The 15093-nt window shown below is 41.0% G+C and overlaps 1 long non-coding RNA gene and 1 pseudogene across 4 annotated transcripts in view; both read left to right on the top strand.

Annotated features, from left to right (window-relative positions):
* The first annotated feature begins 4665 nt into the window (after positions 1-4665).
* Positions 4666-15093, top strand: part of LOC138442558 (uncharacterized) — a 135886-nt gene continuing 125458 nt past the window's right edge. For 2 of the 4 annotated variants that reach the window (XR_011257772.1, XR_011257773.1), the window contains exon 1: positions 4666-4831. This is a non-coding gene — a long non-coding RNA (uncharacterized lncRNA). Of the gene's footprint in view, positions 4832-8875; positions 8988-10234; positions 10307-15093 lie in introns of all 4 variants that reach the window. The other 2 variants (XR_011257775.1, XR_011257774.1) reach the window with 2 other exon arrangements.
* On the top strand, positions 11119-14823 carry LOC138442831 (destrin pseudogene; annotated as a pseudogene).

The following is a 15093-nucleotide window of genomic DNA, read 5'->3' as shown; positions in this document are numbered from 1 at the left end:
GCTTACAATTAGATTCAATATTTTAATGTTTTAAAATCATATTTCTTTGAGAGAATTGTCCTGGCAGTCCAGTGGTTTGGATTCTGCATTCTGATTGTTGAGGGCCCAGTTCAATCCCTGGTTGGGGAACTAAGACCCTGCAAACCAAAAAATTTTGCCCCCCCCCAAATTAATTTTCTTTCAGTTGATAATAAGCAAAGGAATGTATCATTTCAAGATGTTGTGTTTGTTAAAAATACTTTCATGTGTATCATATGATTAGGTCGATCACATGAGGCATGTTCAAATAAAGAAACTGAGGCATGAAAACCAGTCAGATAACCTCCTTAAGTACATATAGCTAATGAGGACCTTTTTGGAAGAGGGTCAGAAAAATCAGTTTTCTCTTTCATCTATGTCTACTTGGTAGTGATAAGAGGGTTCATTCTCTTGGAGTTCCAGTTTATGGAGGAGATTTGGCAGCAGAACTGTTACCACCTGTAACTGCTATTTATTTAGTATCTACTAGGTGCTTATATTCAGAGAAGGCAATGGCACCCCACTCCCGTATTTTTGCTTGGAAAATCCCATGGATGCAGGAGCCTGGTGGGCTGCAGTCCATGGGGTCGCTGAGGGTCAGACATGACTGAGCAGCTTCATTTTCACTTTTCACTTTCATGCATTGGAGAAGGAAATGGCAACCCACTCCGGTGTTCTTGCCTGGAGAATCCCAGGGACGGCAGAGCCTGGTGGGCTGCCGTCTATGGGGTCGCACAGAGTCGGACACGACTGAAGCGACTTAGCAGCAGCAGGTGCTTGTATGAGTGCATGCTAAACTGCTTCAGTCATGTCTGACTCTTTGTGCCCCTACGGACCATAACCCTCCAGGCTCCTCTGTCCATGGGATTCTCCAGAGGAGAATACTGGAGTGGATTGCCATGCCCTCCTCCAGGGGATCTTCCTAACACAGGAATTGAACCCGTGTCTCTTACATTTCTTGCATTGGCAGGTGGGTTCTTTACCACTAGCGCCAACCTGGGAAGCCCAATAAGTGCTTGGCTGTGTGCAAATACTTTACATGTTGCCTCATTAATCTTTATAATGGTCTTCTTTCTTTATAGATAGGAAACTGAGACCCAGACAGGTTAAAAACTTGCTGCTGCTGCTAAGTCGCTTCAGTCGTGTCCGACTCTGTGTGACCCCATAGATGGCAGCCCACCATGCTCTGCCGTCCCTGGGATTCTCCAGGCAAGAACACTGGAGTGGGTTGCCATTTCCTTCTCTGAAAAACTTGTTGAGGTACACACAACTTATACTTGCAGGAACTGGTCTTTCTGACTTGAAAGCTTGGGCTCTTACTACACACAGCTTCCTCCAGGGCACACACAGGTGAGAAGCTTAGTCTAGTGGCCAAATGGAGGAAAACGGGTGATTACAATACTGTATGCTAAGGGCTGTAGTGGGGTTACGGTGTGGTGTTATGAGGGCCAGTGGGACTACCTGGAGGAAGTCATCAAATCAGAGGCCTGATGGGACAGTAGGAGCTAGCCAGGGATGAAAGGGCGAAAGAGAATTTCAGGTTGAGTGGGCCAAAAGACATTCTCGTACCTGGGGGAAGTCTGAGTAACTGGGCAAAGGGCCATGGCTGGAGATGGAGAGACGGACTTGGCGAAGAGAAGAGAGGCTAGAGGGAAGTGTGGGGGGCAAGTGGAAAGAGCCTTGGAAGTTTGTGGAGGGAAGTTAGGTGTTTATCTTCAAGCCAGTAGGGAACATTTAAGGCTTTTTAGCAAAGGAGGGACATATATAAAAATTTGCATTTTATTAAGACCATTCTGGTAGCTGCAGGAAGAATAGATATGAGAGGGACTGGAAAGGGGGAGAAGTTGAGAGTGATTTTCAGAACTTTTCCTTGGACAAGTGGACAGAGTGGTGCCATTCACTGAGTCAAGGATCAGCCTCAGGATAAAAGTCTGTTGCAGTATCTAGGGATGTGATCTGATTCATTAGATCTGATTTTGCACAAAAATTCAGTGAATGTTTAGAACTAACTGGACAGACCTATGTTCATAACCATGATCTGCTTCAGGTTCAGAATCAGTTTAAATCTTAAGAGATGTGGGTATCTTTGTACTTATCCCCATATACTCTCCTATTTTAAAAAAATCTTGATTGTGTTTAATGCTTTTAAAAAATTAAGTTGAATTATACAAGCAACAATGGCTTTCATAGATTTACTCTTTTAGGTGAGTTTTCATCTGAAAAGGGAATACCAACATGAGATTTTAAAAACATGTATTTATATTGTCAAATTTGCAATTTTTCTAGGTATTGTACTAAAAATGTACAAAATTGAAGTAGTGCAATTACACAACACAACTTTTAAAAACTGGTGTGATGGCATGGTAAAGAAAATGTTATACAATGTAATATACTTGCTTATTGATTCCTTCCTCTAATATTTATGATCTTTAGAAAATGTTACTGTTTGTTGTTCTTAGCATTGTATAGAACATACAATATTAAAAATAATAAAATTACAGAGATGGAGAGAAATTTAGATAATTCAGTTCTCTCATTTTAGGATAATGGACATCAGGAAGTCCCTACAGCTGAGGAGTCTGAGGACAAGAATGTCCACTCCTTTGGTTGCTGTTGCTGCTGCTAAGTCGCCCCAGTCGTGTCCGACTCTGTGTGACCCCATAGACAGCAGCCCACCAGGCTCCCCCGTCCCTGGGATGCTCCAGGCAAGAACACTGGAGTGGGTTGCCATTTCCTTCTCCAATGCATGAAAGTTAAGAGTGAAAGTGAAGTCGCTCAGTCGTGTCTGACTCTTAGCAACCCCATGGACTGCAGCCTACCAGGCTCCTGCGTCCATGGGATTTCCCAGGCAAGAGTACTGGAGTGGGGCGCCATTGCCTTCTCCGACTCCTTTGGCTAGTGATACAAAAATCACTGTGTCCTTCAACATTCAAACTATTATAGGAAAGGAAGCTGACAACTTGAATCTTCATGCTCTTTCATTGCAATGGAAAGTGGAAAAAAATAGTTTTGTGGAAGGATTTGTATTGTCTCTTAAATACATCATTGAATCTTAACATCTGTTTTTAGATGCAATAAATCTTCTCCACAGCTGCTTTGGGAAAACAACAATATGAATCTTCATATTAAAGGTGCCAATAGCATATATATATATATATGTAGGATATTGGTCTGTAAAATATGAAATGGAAATCAAAGACTCTTGAGAGTCCCTTGGACTGTAAGGAGATCCAACCAATCCACTCTAAAGGAGATCAGTCCTGGGTGTTCTTTGGAAGGACTGATGCTAAAGCTAAAACTCCAGTACTTTGGCCGCCTCATGCGAAGAGTTGACTCATTGGAAAAGACTCTGATGCTGGGAAGGATTGGGGGTAGGAGGAGAAGGGGACGACAGAGGAGGAGAAGGGGACGACAGAGGATGAGATGGCTGGATGGCATCACCGACTCAATGGACGTGAGTTTGAGTGAACTCCGGGAGTTGGTGATGGACAGGGAGGACTGGCGTGCTGCAATTTACAGGGCTGCAAAGAGTCGGACACAACTGAGAGACTGAACTGAACTGAACTGAAAGTGTGCCAATGAAATTGTTATTATTAAACATTTGTGGAGCTTAGAATGTTTGCAAAATATTTGTTATTTGCATAACAAGTTTCCATACTTTCTAATAATGAAATATCTTCTTGGAAGTTGATAAAAAATATAAAGCAGTTTTAAGAGCTACATAAGAGCTACATATTTCATATACACTTAACAACATTGTATGTTCTAAACAGTCTATACTACTGTTGTGGCAAAAGAAGAGAATAAAAATTTATGTTTCCCTCAGCGACAAAGCAAAGTAGGTAAAAAAGTTTATTTAAATAAAGTTTTGACTGATAAAATATTGTTTCTAACATGTTCAGTGACTGGTCTCAGACAACATCAAACTCTTCATTATCAGAAATTATAAAGCACTGTAGACATTCTTTAATAAATGCAATGTAATATTTAGTGTATCTGATGCATCATATATGGTATAGGCTAGAGTCCGTGTATGAGAAAACAGAAAATATATATTTTGGTTTCTGTCCCTGGTTCTTGGCATAGTGCTCCCCAAACCCTTGTGAATTCCTAAGGGACAAGAGCACTAAGAAGCATCTTTTAATCTATAGGATCAGTGGCCTCCTAGATGGCTCCTGGATGAGGGCTGGTCACCAGAAAGAACCACATCATACTTGGAAGCTTGAAATTTTCAAGCCGGCTCTCTACTTCTCCAGAGAGGAGAAAGGGGGTGAAAACGGAGTTAATAATTCATTGTGCCTACTTGAGGAAGCTTCCATAACCCCAATAGCAGCATTTGGAGAGCTTCCAGATGAGTGAATACATTCACCTATGGAAGGGTGAAGCCTTCCGTGGTGGTTCAGACAGTAAAGAATCCACCTGCAAGGCAGGAGACCTGGGATAGATCCCCGGGTCCGGAAGATCCCCTGGAGGAGGGCATGGCAGCCCACTCCAGGATTCTTGCCTGGAGAATCCCCATGGACAGAGGAGCCTGGCGGGCTACAGTGCACGGGGTCGCCAAGGGTCTGCAGCGACCTGGCGACTGAATAAAACCCAGAGGAGGAAACCCGACCTAGAGGCGGGGCCAAAGGCGAGCCCGCCCCCGCCGCCTGTTTAGAGGGAGCCGAGCGCGCCGGTCGCGGGGAAGCTGAGTCTGAAGGCGAGCCCCTCGGATTCGTCCCGGCCGCGCCCGGCGGGGGTCAGGGGAAGGCTCCCGCGGGCGGCCAACATCCTGGATGGAGCACGTCTACGGACTGACCCGGTGCATGAAAAGGTAACAGCCGCCCAGGTGCCTGCAGCGGCCAGGGCCTCCTCTCCCACGGGGTTTTCCCCTGGAGTGCTGGTTCAGAAAAGGCGCCGGACCGGAGGCGAACCAGCCGTCTCAGCGAGGCCAGTCCCCTTCTCGAGTTCGCTGGCAATTCCTTCTCTCTCCTGGGAACCCTGTCTAGTCACCGCTGACCCATCCCAGTTTCTTTAGTCAGATACGAAAAAGATGTCAGTTTGTTTTCCAAAATTAGGGGAAGCAAAGCACGAGTCTAATATTTCGATGTTTGCCACTGGAGAACGCAAGAATTGGTCCCTGGGATTTAAATGATGCTCCAAGTATGGTGTGTGGTTGTGGGAACTCTCTCTGCTTGAGGAAGACTGGTTTCATAGTTGGGGCCACACAGTGTAGGTGAGAGAGGGGGGTTTGTGTTTGGTTTGTTTTTTCTGACACTAGGTGAAAACCATCTATTGAGGACCTCCCAGAGAAATAAAAATCAGCTAATGTTGAGGTTGCACCTTTCCCCCTCTTTGAGGAGAAAGAGGAAAGTTATTCTTGCTTGATTCTGAACTTAGAGAAAATGTCAGATAAAATGGATGTGTTTAGGCGTCACCTAGAAGTGAAATCTTTAGATTGCCCTTGAGTAACGCTTGGGCAAAAATCTCACTCCTGGGTGTGCAGCTGTGTAGGGCATTGGCTTGCACCTGGGCAATGAGCGGCCTGGTGTGGCCACCTCTGAAGAGACAACAGCAGCAATAACATTGTGATATTTATTGAGTATATGCTATGTGCGATTCTAAGTGAATTGCATATACTATTTTAATACCGAGTGCTCTTTTGAGAGCTTTAATGTATTATTATTTAGTTTTGATGAGTATATGAAGTAGCTGCTGTTGTTATAGTCCCATTTTACAGAGGAGAAAGCAAAAACAAGAGTTTTTCAAGTGGGTAAATGCCCCGTTCTCCAGCTACTGCAAGTATAGGCTCCTAACAGCTCACAGTTGCACCTCCTTTCAAGAATTGCCCTCACTGATGGAAGCTGCCTTGCCACGAAAAGCCCCAGTGGTTACACTCCAAGACTTTTGGTGACCTGCCTGCTCCAAGGGGAACCGCTTTGCAGTGCATTCATGGTCTACAGCTGCCCATGGGACGGGGTGGGCTACAGCTGGGCTCATGTCTTTGCTTCTTGCCTTTCGCTGTCCTGGTCGCCACATTTCCTTATAGTTTTCACCTGAGAACCGCCCATCATTGCACACAAGAGTCTTTGTCTCAGGGTGTGCTTCTGCGAATCTCAACCTGAGACAACTGCTCTGCTCTGCAGTAGGCATACCTTGGGTTCGGTTGCAGACCACAGCAATAAATCAAATATCACAATAAACTGATTCACATGAATTTTTTTTGTTTTCCTGTTCATAAGTTATATTTACACTATACTGTTAGTTATATTTACACTATACTAGTCTGTTAAGTGTGCAGAAGCAGTATGTCCAAAATAATGTACATACCTTAATTAAAAAGTAACGCTAAAAATTGCTGACCATCATCTGAGCCTTCAGCAAATTGTAATCTTTTTGCTGATAGACTTACTCAATGCAGGGTTGCCACAGCCTTCAATTTGTTTGAAAAAAAAAAAAAAAAGCAAACCAACAGTATCTGTGATGTACAGTAAAATGAAGTATGCCTGTACTGGGTTGTGAAGTTTTCAGAGTTTTATTCTTAATTTCCTAGCGGAAATTCTATAGAAATACAATCCATCAGTTTTAAGCATGTCTCTATCAATTGACTTTCTCTTCTGGCTAACATATAAAGAGATATATAAAGGAAGTTATGCTGCTAAAATGTTATTTTATTTGCATAAAGAAAATAACAATATGGCTTCTTTAAGATGCTGTTTGGCCAGAAAAAACACTATTCCTACCAGGGATGGACATGGCCAGAGTAGGTAATAGATGAGTATTCATTGATTTCTTGATTGATGAACCTGATTATGAGGAGGAAATATATTAATACTGTTTTTAACAGCTTTATGGGGGGTATAATTGACATGGTGAAAGTGTATATTTTGATAAATTGTTTTGTGCATATGCCCACAAACCCTCACCACAATCAAAATAATGAAAATGTACATCACTCTTCAAAGTTTCTTCAGCCTCTTTCTGGTTCCAGGCAACCACTGCTTTTGTTTTAGTAACATAAGGTTGAAGAAAACCTCAGAGGTCATGAGCTTCAATTGCTCAGTAGTGGGGCATGCAGGGATTTCCACTGGGTAAGAGCATGAGGGAAGTTGATGTAACTAGGGGCAGCCAGCCTGCCATCTGCATGTAATAAAGAAGATGGGTACAAAGCTGGACACTGATGACAACTTTGGCATCAAGGCAAAGATTCCATGTGTGAGGCAAATTCTGATGAGTTTCAGGTAAACTTTGGGATAGCCCGGGGTTTTGTTACAATTAAAGGAGGCCCTGTGAGGGAGTAATGCCATCCTTGAAATGCACAGTCTAAATAAAAACATACAAATAAACCTTTCCATCCAAACTCAGAACTCCCAGTCTGGTACTGGAAAAGGAATCTCCTGGAGGGTGGGGCAACTGATTTCTGCCCTTTAAGTTCATGCCCTCTTACTGGCTGCTGCTGGATACAGGGGACATACTTTCCCATTTTAACCCTTTGGCTCAAGTTTGCTATATCAGCTCAGCTCAGACGTGTTTAGAATGTTCCGAGGCACTGCTGAAAGCTCTGGCAAAAGCAGCAGAGATAACACAGGGAAAGCAGTAGTTCTAGATAATCTGGCATTTAAAACCTATGGGCTTCCCTGGTGGCTCAGAGGTTAAAGCGTCTCTTGGGTTCTATTCCTGGGTCGGGAAGATCCCCTGGAGAAAGAAATGGCAACCCACTCCAGTACTCTTGCCTGGAGAATCCCATGGATGGAGGAGCCTGGTGGGCTACAATCCATGGGGTTGCAAAGAGTCGGACACGACTGAGCAACTTCACTTCACTTTCTATCTTTGCTTTATGAGCCTTTCTCCCATGTCTGGAAATCCCCTTTTTTGTTTCCTCAAAGTTCAAGCCAAACCCAGTTCACTGCTAACTCCTTCCACCTCTCACTTTTTTGCCCCTTTCTGGAAGATTCTTAGAGCACAGCAACTGATGGTTAGCTTCATAATCTAGCCCTTGATCTTAGCAATCTAGATCTCAATGGTCTAGATCATTGCTGTCCAACAGAAGTATAATGCAAACCACAGATATGAGTCACACATTTAATTTTAAATTTCCAATGGCCTCATTTTAAAAAAGAGAGAGGGAAACAAGTGAAATTATTTTATAGTAATATATTTTCGAGTCAATGTCTTCAAAATCTCATTTCAATAGGTAATCTATATAAAAATTACAGTGACATATTTTACATTGTTTTATACTAAATCTTTGGAATTCAGTGAGTACTTATAGCTCATCTCCATCTGTATGAACTGTATGTACATACTGAATAGTGCAAGTCTAGCTATAGCATCATGGCCTGGATCCACAATTAGCTGAATGTTCTGTGGAAAAGAGGCATAGAATATGAGTTTTCTTTTGGACACACTGAGTTTGGGGTGTGAGCTTTTGGAAATGCAATTCTAGAATAGCAAGACAGCACCTTTCAACTTCGTTTGTCAGAGCAACATGTACCACCTCCGTAGTAAGTTCCCAATTCCATCCTGTCCTTTGAACCCACACCTTAGAATTTTCCCCTCATCTTAACTTGCTCTAATGTATGTTCTACTCTAGTCAGTTCATCTTTACATTATTCTCCATCAAGTAAGTACTTATTATATACCCTTTTCTATTTACTTATACCCACCCACTCTACTGTTCTTGCCTGGAGAATCCCAGGGACGGGGGAGCCTGGTGGGCTGCCGTCTATGGGGTCGCACAGAGTCGGACACGACTGAAGCGACTTAGCAGCAGCAGCATGGATAGAGGAACCTGGCAGGCTATAGCCCATGAGGTTGCAAAGTGTCAGACACAACTTAGCAACTCAACAACAATAAACTTATTTTGTCTCTCCTTCAGGTACCTTGAAAAGAGTTGAGCAGAAGAATGGGCACTATTTTACTTAAACATAAAAAACCATTCAGCCAATGAACTGTAATTCAGCATGAGCAATTATTCTAAACATAACTTGGTTAGTATTCTTAACTTCATGCTAATTAATAGCTATTTAGTTTTAAGAATGGGCCGCCCTGGTGGCTTATTGGTAAAGAATCCATCTGCCAGTGTAGGAGATGTGGGTTCAATCCCTGGTTCAGGAAGATTCCCTGGAGAAGGAAATGGCAACCTGCTCCAGTATTCTTGCCTGGGAAATCCCATGGACAGAGGGGCCTGGCGAGTTACAGTCCAGGGTCACAAAGAGTCAGACATGACTTAGTGACTAAACAACAAGTTTTAAGAATAGCAAAACCTGTAATATCTCAAAAATTTTTTTTTCTAATTGTAAAAGTGATGAATGATAATGACATTATTCTGGTTAAAAATTTTTTTAAAAGGGTGATAATGAGCAATATCTCAAAGATACAAAAGAAATGGATACTTTTATCCGTTGATGGTAGTAATGTAAATTTCTACAGGGATTTTGGAGGACAGTTTGGCAATATGCTTTACAATTCAAAATGTGCATACCTTTGTCTCTGCCATGCCAATTTTCGAAATTTATGTCACAGGAATAATTGGCTAAGTGCACAGATTTGTGTGTGCAATTATGTTGATCCTATTATTGTTTGTATTTTTTTTTAAAGGAAACAACTTCCTTTTCAACAACTATTTATTGGACATTATAGTAGGTGTGCATGCTCAGTCACTTCAGTCGTGTCTGATTCTGCAACCCCATGGACTGTAGCCCACCAGGCTCCCCTGTCCATGGGATTCTCCAGGCAACCATACTGGAGTGGGTTGCCATTCTCTTCTCCAGGGGATTGTCTTAGAAGATAGCCTTCAGTCAGTAACACTATTTTGAAACTGAATTCTGTAGATAAAAAGAAAACTACTTCCGTATAGTTTCACTGTCTGATGCAGGTGACCACTATTCAACTGAGTTGACATGAGTATAAGCTACACTCGTGGGGTCTCTCATACTCATAACAAGAAATATCACTTCGTCATACAAACAACTCTCAATTTGCTTTAATGGTCCTGTTGTCTTAGTTATAATCAAATTTGTCTACCAATATAACATGACCAGTGAATCCCACACTTAGTGCTTCAGAAGTTCTAAGTAAATCTGTTTCTTTATTTCAATAAAATGTCTATGCAGAGATAGAAGTCAGTATTGCATAAATGTAACAGTCTGTTATCCAGGCTATAAATCCTTTCCAAATTTTTAGAAGAAATTGCGTCCATGGTGGCAGATCAATGTAAATACACTTTATTTTACAGAGCAAAGATTTGGAAAAGCTGAAAACATTGTTCATTCGATCTAAGCAGAGAAGCCCAGAAAATCTCAGAGAGGTAAAGGGATAAAAAAAGGTTTTTTTCTGATATATGATTATGCCAATGTTTTTAATAACACTTTTCTTCTATCATTTTAAGCAAATATAAGTTAACACTATAAAAGAACCAGGCAAAATTATTTTTCTTATTTTTCTGCTTTCCTAATCCCTGTGTTAATTTTGGAGTTTTAGAAAACAAAATGGGATTAAATAAAGTTGGCTATAATATTCATATTTTCTTTTGATCTAGTGAAACAATCTTTAATTTATTTCATATATTAATTAAAGAAATATTAATCATTGAGTTACTATTATGTGTTATGTTTGAGGTATGTCTTTGAGATACTTGATTTTGAATATAAATAAATTTATTTAAACATATTAAAATGCTTTCACAGTCTTTTGGACTCTGTGGGAGAGGAAGAGGGTGGGATGATTTGGGAGAATGGCATTGAAACATGTATAATATCATATAAGAAACGAATTGCCAGTCCAGGTTCGATGCAGGATACAGGATACTTGGGGCTGGTGCGCTGGGATGACCCAGAGGGTTGGTACGGGGAGGGAGGGGGGAGGGGGGTTCAGGATGGGGAACACGTGTATACCCATGGTGAATTCATGTTGATGTATTGCAAAACCAATACAATATGGTAAAGTAATTAGCCTCCAATTAAAATAAGTAAATTTAAATTAAAAAAAAAGCTTTCTGTAATGTTAATTTACTAATATTTGAACAAACTTCAAAGCAGTCCGTTATATAGACATGAATTTCTGTCCATAAGACTTTAGGTGGACCTTCTCCTGTTAAGAGTTTAATTTACTTTTTGTAGTATGGGTAAATTGGATTTACATTTGTTGTTTTTAAGCCTCTAAAGAACATTTTATAAACCTGCTTTAAGTAAAGAGTATTGATTTTTAGGCATTTTAAGATATAAAGCAGTTCAGAGTATCCTAAAAAAGTGCTATATTACAAATACTCATTGTCTTTGGCATCAGACATTTCTGACAGTGCTTTCTGTACTTATGCCATTGCCTTGAATCCACCTATACCATTTTAGTCTGGGAGGATTCAACACTGCTATGTATCATAGCCATGTAAGTTCCTATAACTACAAGCTGAAATTCTTGTTTGGTTACAGACAGTCCTTAACAGTGAATTTACAACTTGGAAGAAGTAGTGTAAATAAACATGATTTAAGTTAAATTTATCTTTCTCATAGAATCTAAATTTAAATACAGAATTGTGTTCCTGAAGGTGTAAAAGTAGATATTTACTCACTCTTCATGACTCATGTGAGATTTTAGTTTGGAAAACTTGGACATTCAAACTGTGTGGGTGAAAAGTAATAACTGGATACTGATGACTTGTTTTTATTTTGGGTTTCAGTTACCTGAGATTTAGACCCATTTATTTGAATTAATTATTGTTTAGTACGGAGAAGGCAATGGCACCCCACTCCAGTACTCTTGCCTGGAAAATTCCATGGACAGAGGAGCCTGGTAGGCTGCAGTCCATGGGGTCGCTGAGAGTCGGACACGACTGAGTGACTTCATTTTCACTTTCACGCATTAGAGAAGGAAATGGCAACCCACTCCAGTGTTCTTGCCTGGAGAATCCCAGGGATGGGAGAACCTAGTGGGCTGCTGTCTCTGGGGTCGCACAGAGTTGGACACGGCTGAAGCAGCTTAGCAGCAGCGGCATTGCTTAGTATACCCCCTGTATTTTGCTGAAGCTAAATTTTTTTTTAGCTTTTTATGTTGATAATTTTAGGCTTACAGAAGAGTTGCAGAGATGGTACAGATGGTTCCAATAATACTCTCTATGCAGTCTCCCTATATGTTAACAGCTCATATAGCCATGGAACAGGGACCAAAAGTAAAAATTAAGATTAGTTTAACAAACACTGTAAACTAAACTACAGACTATTTAGATTTCCCTAGTATTTCCACTGTGCTTTTTCTGTTTCTGGATTCAAGTCAGGAGACAGTGGTGCTTTTAGTTTTCATGTCTCCTCCTTGTTGTTCAGTTGCTAAGTCATGTCCAGCTCTTAGCAACCCCATGGACTGCAGCATGCCAGGGTTCCCTGTCCTTCATCTCCGAGAATTTGCTCAGACTTATGTCCACTGAGTCCATGATGCCATCCAAACATCTCATCCTCTGTCACCCCCTTTTCCACCTGCCTTCAATCTTTCCCAGTATCAGGGTCTTTTCCATTGAGTCAGCTCTTTGCCTCAGGTAGCCAAAGTATTAGAGCTTCAGCTTCAGCATCAGTCCTTCCAATGACTATGCAGGACTGATTTTGTTTAGAATTGACTGGTTTGATCTCCTTGCTATCCAAAGGACTCTCAAGAGTATTCTTCAGCACTGTAATTCAAAAGCATCAATTCTTCAGCACTCAGCCTTCTTTATAGTCCAACTCTCATATCTGTACATGACTACTGGGAAAGCGATAGCTTTGACTATACAGACCTTTGTTGGCAAAGTGATGTCTCTGCTTTTTAATATGCAGTCTAGATTTGTCATAGCTTTCCTTCCAAGGAGTAAGCATCTTTTAATATCATGGCTGCAGTCACTGTGCGCAGTGATTTTGGAGCCCAAGAAAATAATGTACGTCATCATTTCTACTTTTTTTCCCATCTATTTGCCATGAAGTGATGGGACTGGATACCATGATCTTAGTTTCTTGAATGTTGAATTTTAAGCCAGCTTTTTCATTCTCCTCTTTCACCTTCATCAAGAGGCGCTTTAGTTCCTCATTGCTTTCTGCCATTAGGGTGGTGGTATCTGCATATCTGAGGTTATTGATATTTCTCCTATAAATCTTGATTCCATCTTATGAGTCATATAGCCTGGCATTTTGCATGATGTACTCTGCATACGTTAGATAAACAGGATGACAATATATAGCTTTGACGTACTCCTTTCCCGATTTTGAACCATCAAAGGAAAGAATGAACAAAATAAAAAGATAACCAGTAGAATGAGAGATAATTTTTGCAAGCCATTTATGTGATAAGAGCTTATTATCCAAAATGTGTAAGAAGCTGTTGCAATTCATAGCAAAAAAGCAAATAACCAGATTAAAAAATGGGCAAAAGAACTAAATGGATATTTTTCCAAAGAAGATGTACAAGTGGCCAACAGCTATATGAAAAGATGCTTAAGGTCACTAATTGTCAGGAAAATGCAAACTAAACTACAATATCACCTCATACCTGTTAGGATGGCTGTTATCAAAAAATCAAAAGACAGCAAGTATTGGCAAAGACATGGGAAAATTGGAATCCTTGTAAATAATTGTTTTTGAGAATGAAAAATGGTGTAATCACTGTGGAAAACAGTATGGAGGTTTCTCAAAAATAGAACTACCATATGATCCGACAGTCCCACATCTGGTATTTTTCCAGAAGAATTGAAATCAGAATCTTGAAAAGATACTAGCAACTCTGTGTTCACTGCAGCATTACTTATTTACAAAAGCCAAGGTGTAGAAATATCTAAATGTCCATCAACATATGAATGGATAAAGAAGTAGTATATCTTTACAATGGAATGTTATTTAGCCTTCAAAAAGAATGACAGTTCTTATACACATAAGAGTATGAACAAACCTTGAGGACATTATGCTAAGTGAAATAAACCAGTCACAGAACAACAAATACTACATGATTCCACTAACATGGGGAATCTAACATAGTAAAACTCATAGAAGCAGGGAGTAGAGAGATTTCCCTGGCTGTCCAGTGGCTAAGACTCAGAGCTTCCAATGCAAGGGTTTGATCCCTGGACGAGGAACCAAGATCCCTCATGCCGCATGGCACTGGCCAAAACAAAAACAACAAAACACCAAAGCAAGCAAACAAAAACCAGGGAGAGGGTCCAGGTGCCCTCCTGCCCTCCGGGAGGCTCACCCAGCTCCTGTGAGAAGGACGCTCTGTAGACTTGGAGCCGGCCGGTTCCCTCTCCTTTCCGACTGCCGGGGCAAACATAACCTCAGGAGTGTACGTTGCCGATGAAGTATGCTGCATTCTTTATGACAGGAAAGTTCGGAAGTGCTTGCTGCCAGAAGAAATCAAGAACAGAAAGAAGGCTGTCATCGTGTGTCTCAGTGCAGACAAAAAGTGCATCATTGTGGAGGAAGGCAAGGAGATCTTGGTGGGAGATGTTGGTGTCACCAAAACCGATCCTTTCAAGCATTTTGTGGGGATGCTTCCTGAAAAAGATTGTTGATATGCTCTGTATGATGCAAGCTTTGAAACAAAGGAATCCAGAAAAGAGGAGTTGATGTTTTTCCTGTGGGCACCAGAACTATCTCCTCTGAAGAGTGAAATGATCTATGGGAGCTCCAAGGATGCCATCAAAAAGAAGTTCCAAGGCGTAGAACACAAATGTCAAGCAAATAGGCCAGAAGACCTCAATCGAGCTTGTATTGCTGAAAAGCTAGGTGGATCCCTAATTGTAGCTTTTGAAGGATGTCCTGTGTAGACCATCATCTGGTACCACAAATCAAAAGCTTCCATGTTTAATGTTATCCTCTTGCTATATATAAGTAAAGCAGAATATAGGGACTCGGTGAAGGGGAGCTGTCTTGTCATTTTGGGGGGGGGGTAAACTGTTCTATGAACATGTGCAAATGGCCCTAAATAAATCTAAACTCTAAAATTTTATTGGTGTGAAGTTAAATTCTTACTGGCCAAATGCCTGTTTGGATGCATTGGCTTGTTATAAAGATTTTTGTTAAAGCTCATGATTTTTAATAGTGCAGTTCACAAACCAGTAGAAGGCCACAAGAAGAGAATCATTGC

Source organism: Ovis canadensis, chromosome 6, assembly GCF_042477335.2.
Source record: "Ovis canadensis isolate MfBH-ARS-UI-01 breed Bighorn chromosome 6, ARS-UI_OviCan_v2, whole genome shotgun sequence".
NCBI lineage: Eukaryota > Metazoa > Chordata > Mammalia > Artiodactyla > Bovidae > Ovis > Ovis canadensis.
This window is presented reverse-complemented; position numbering and strand designations above follow the sequence as displayed.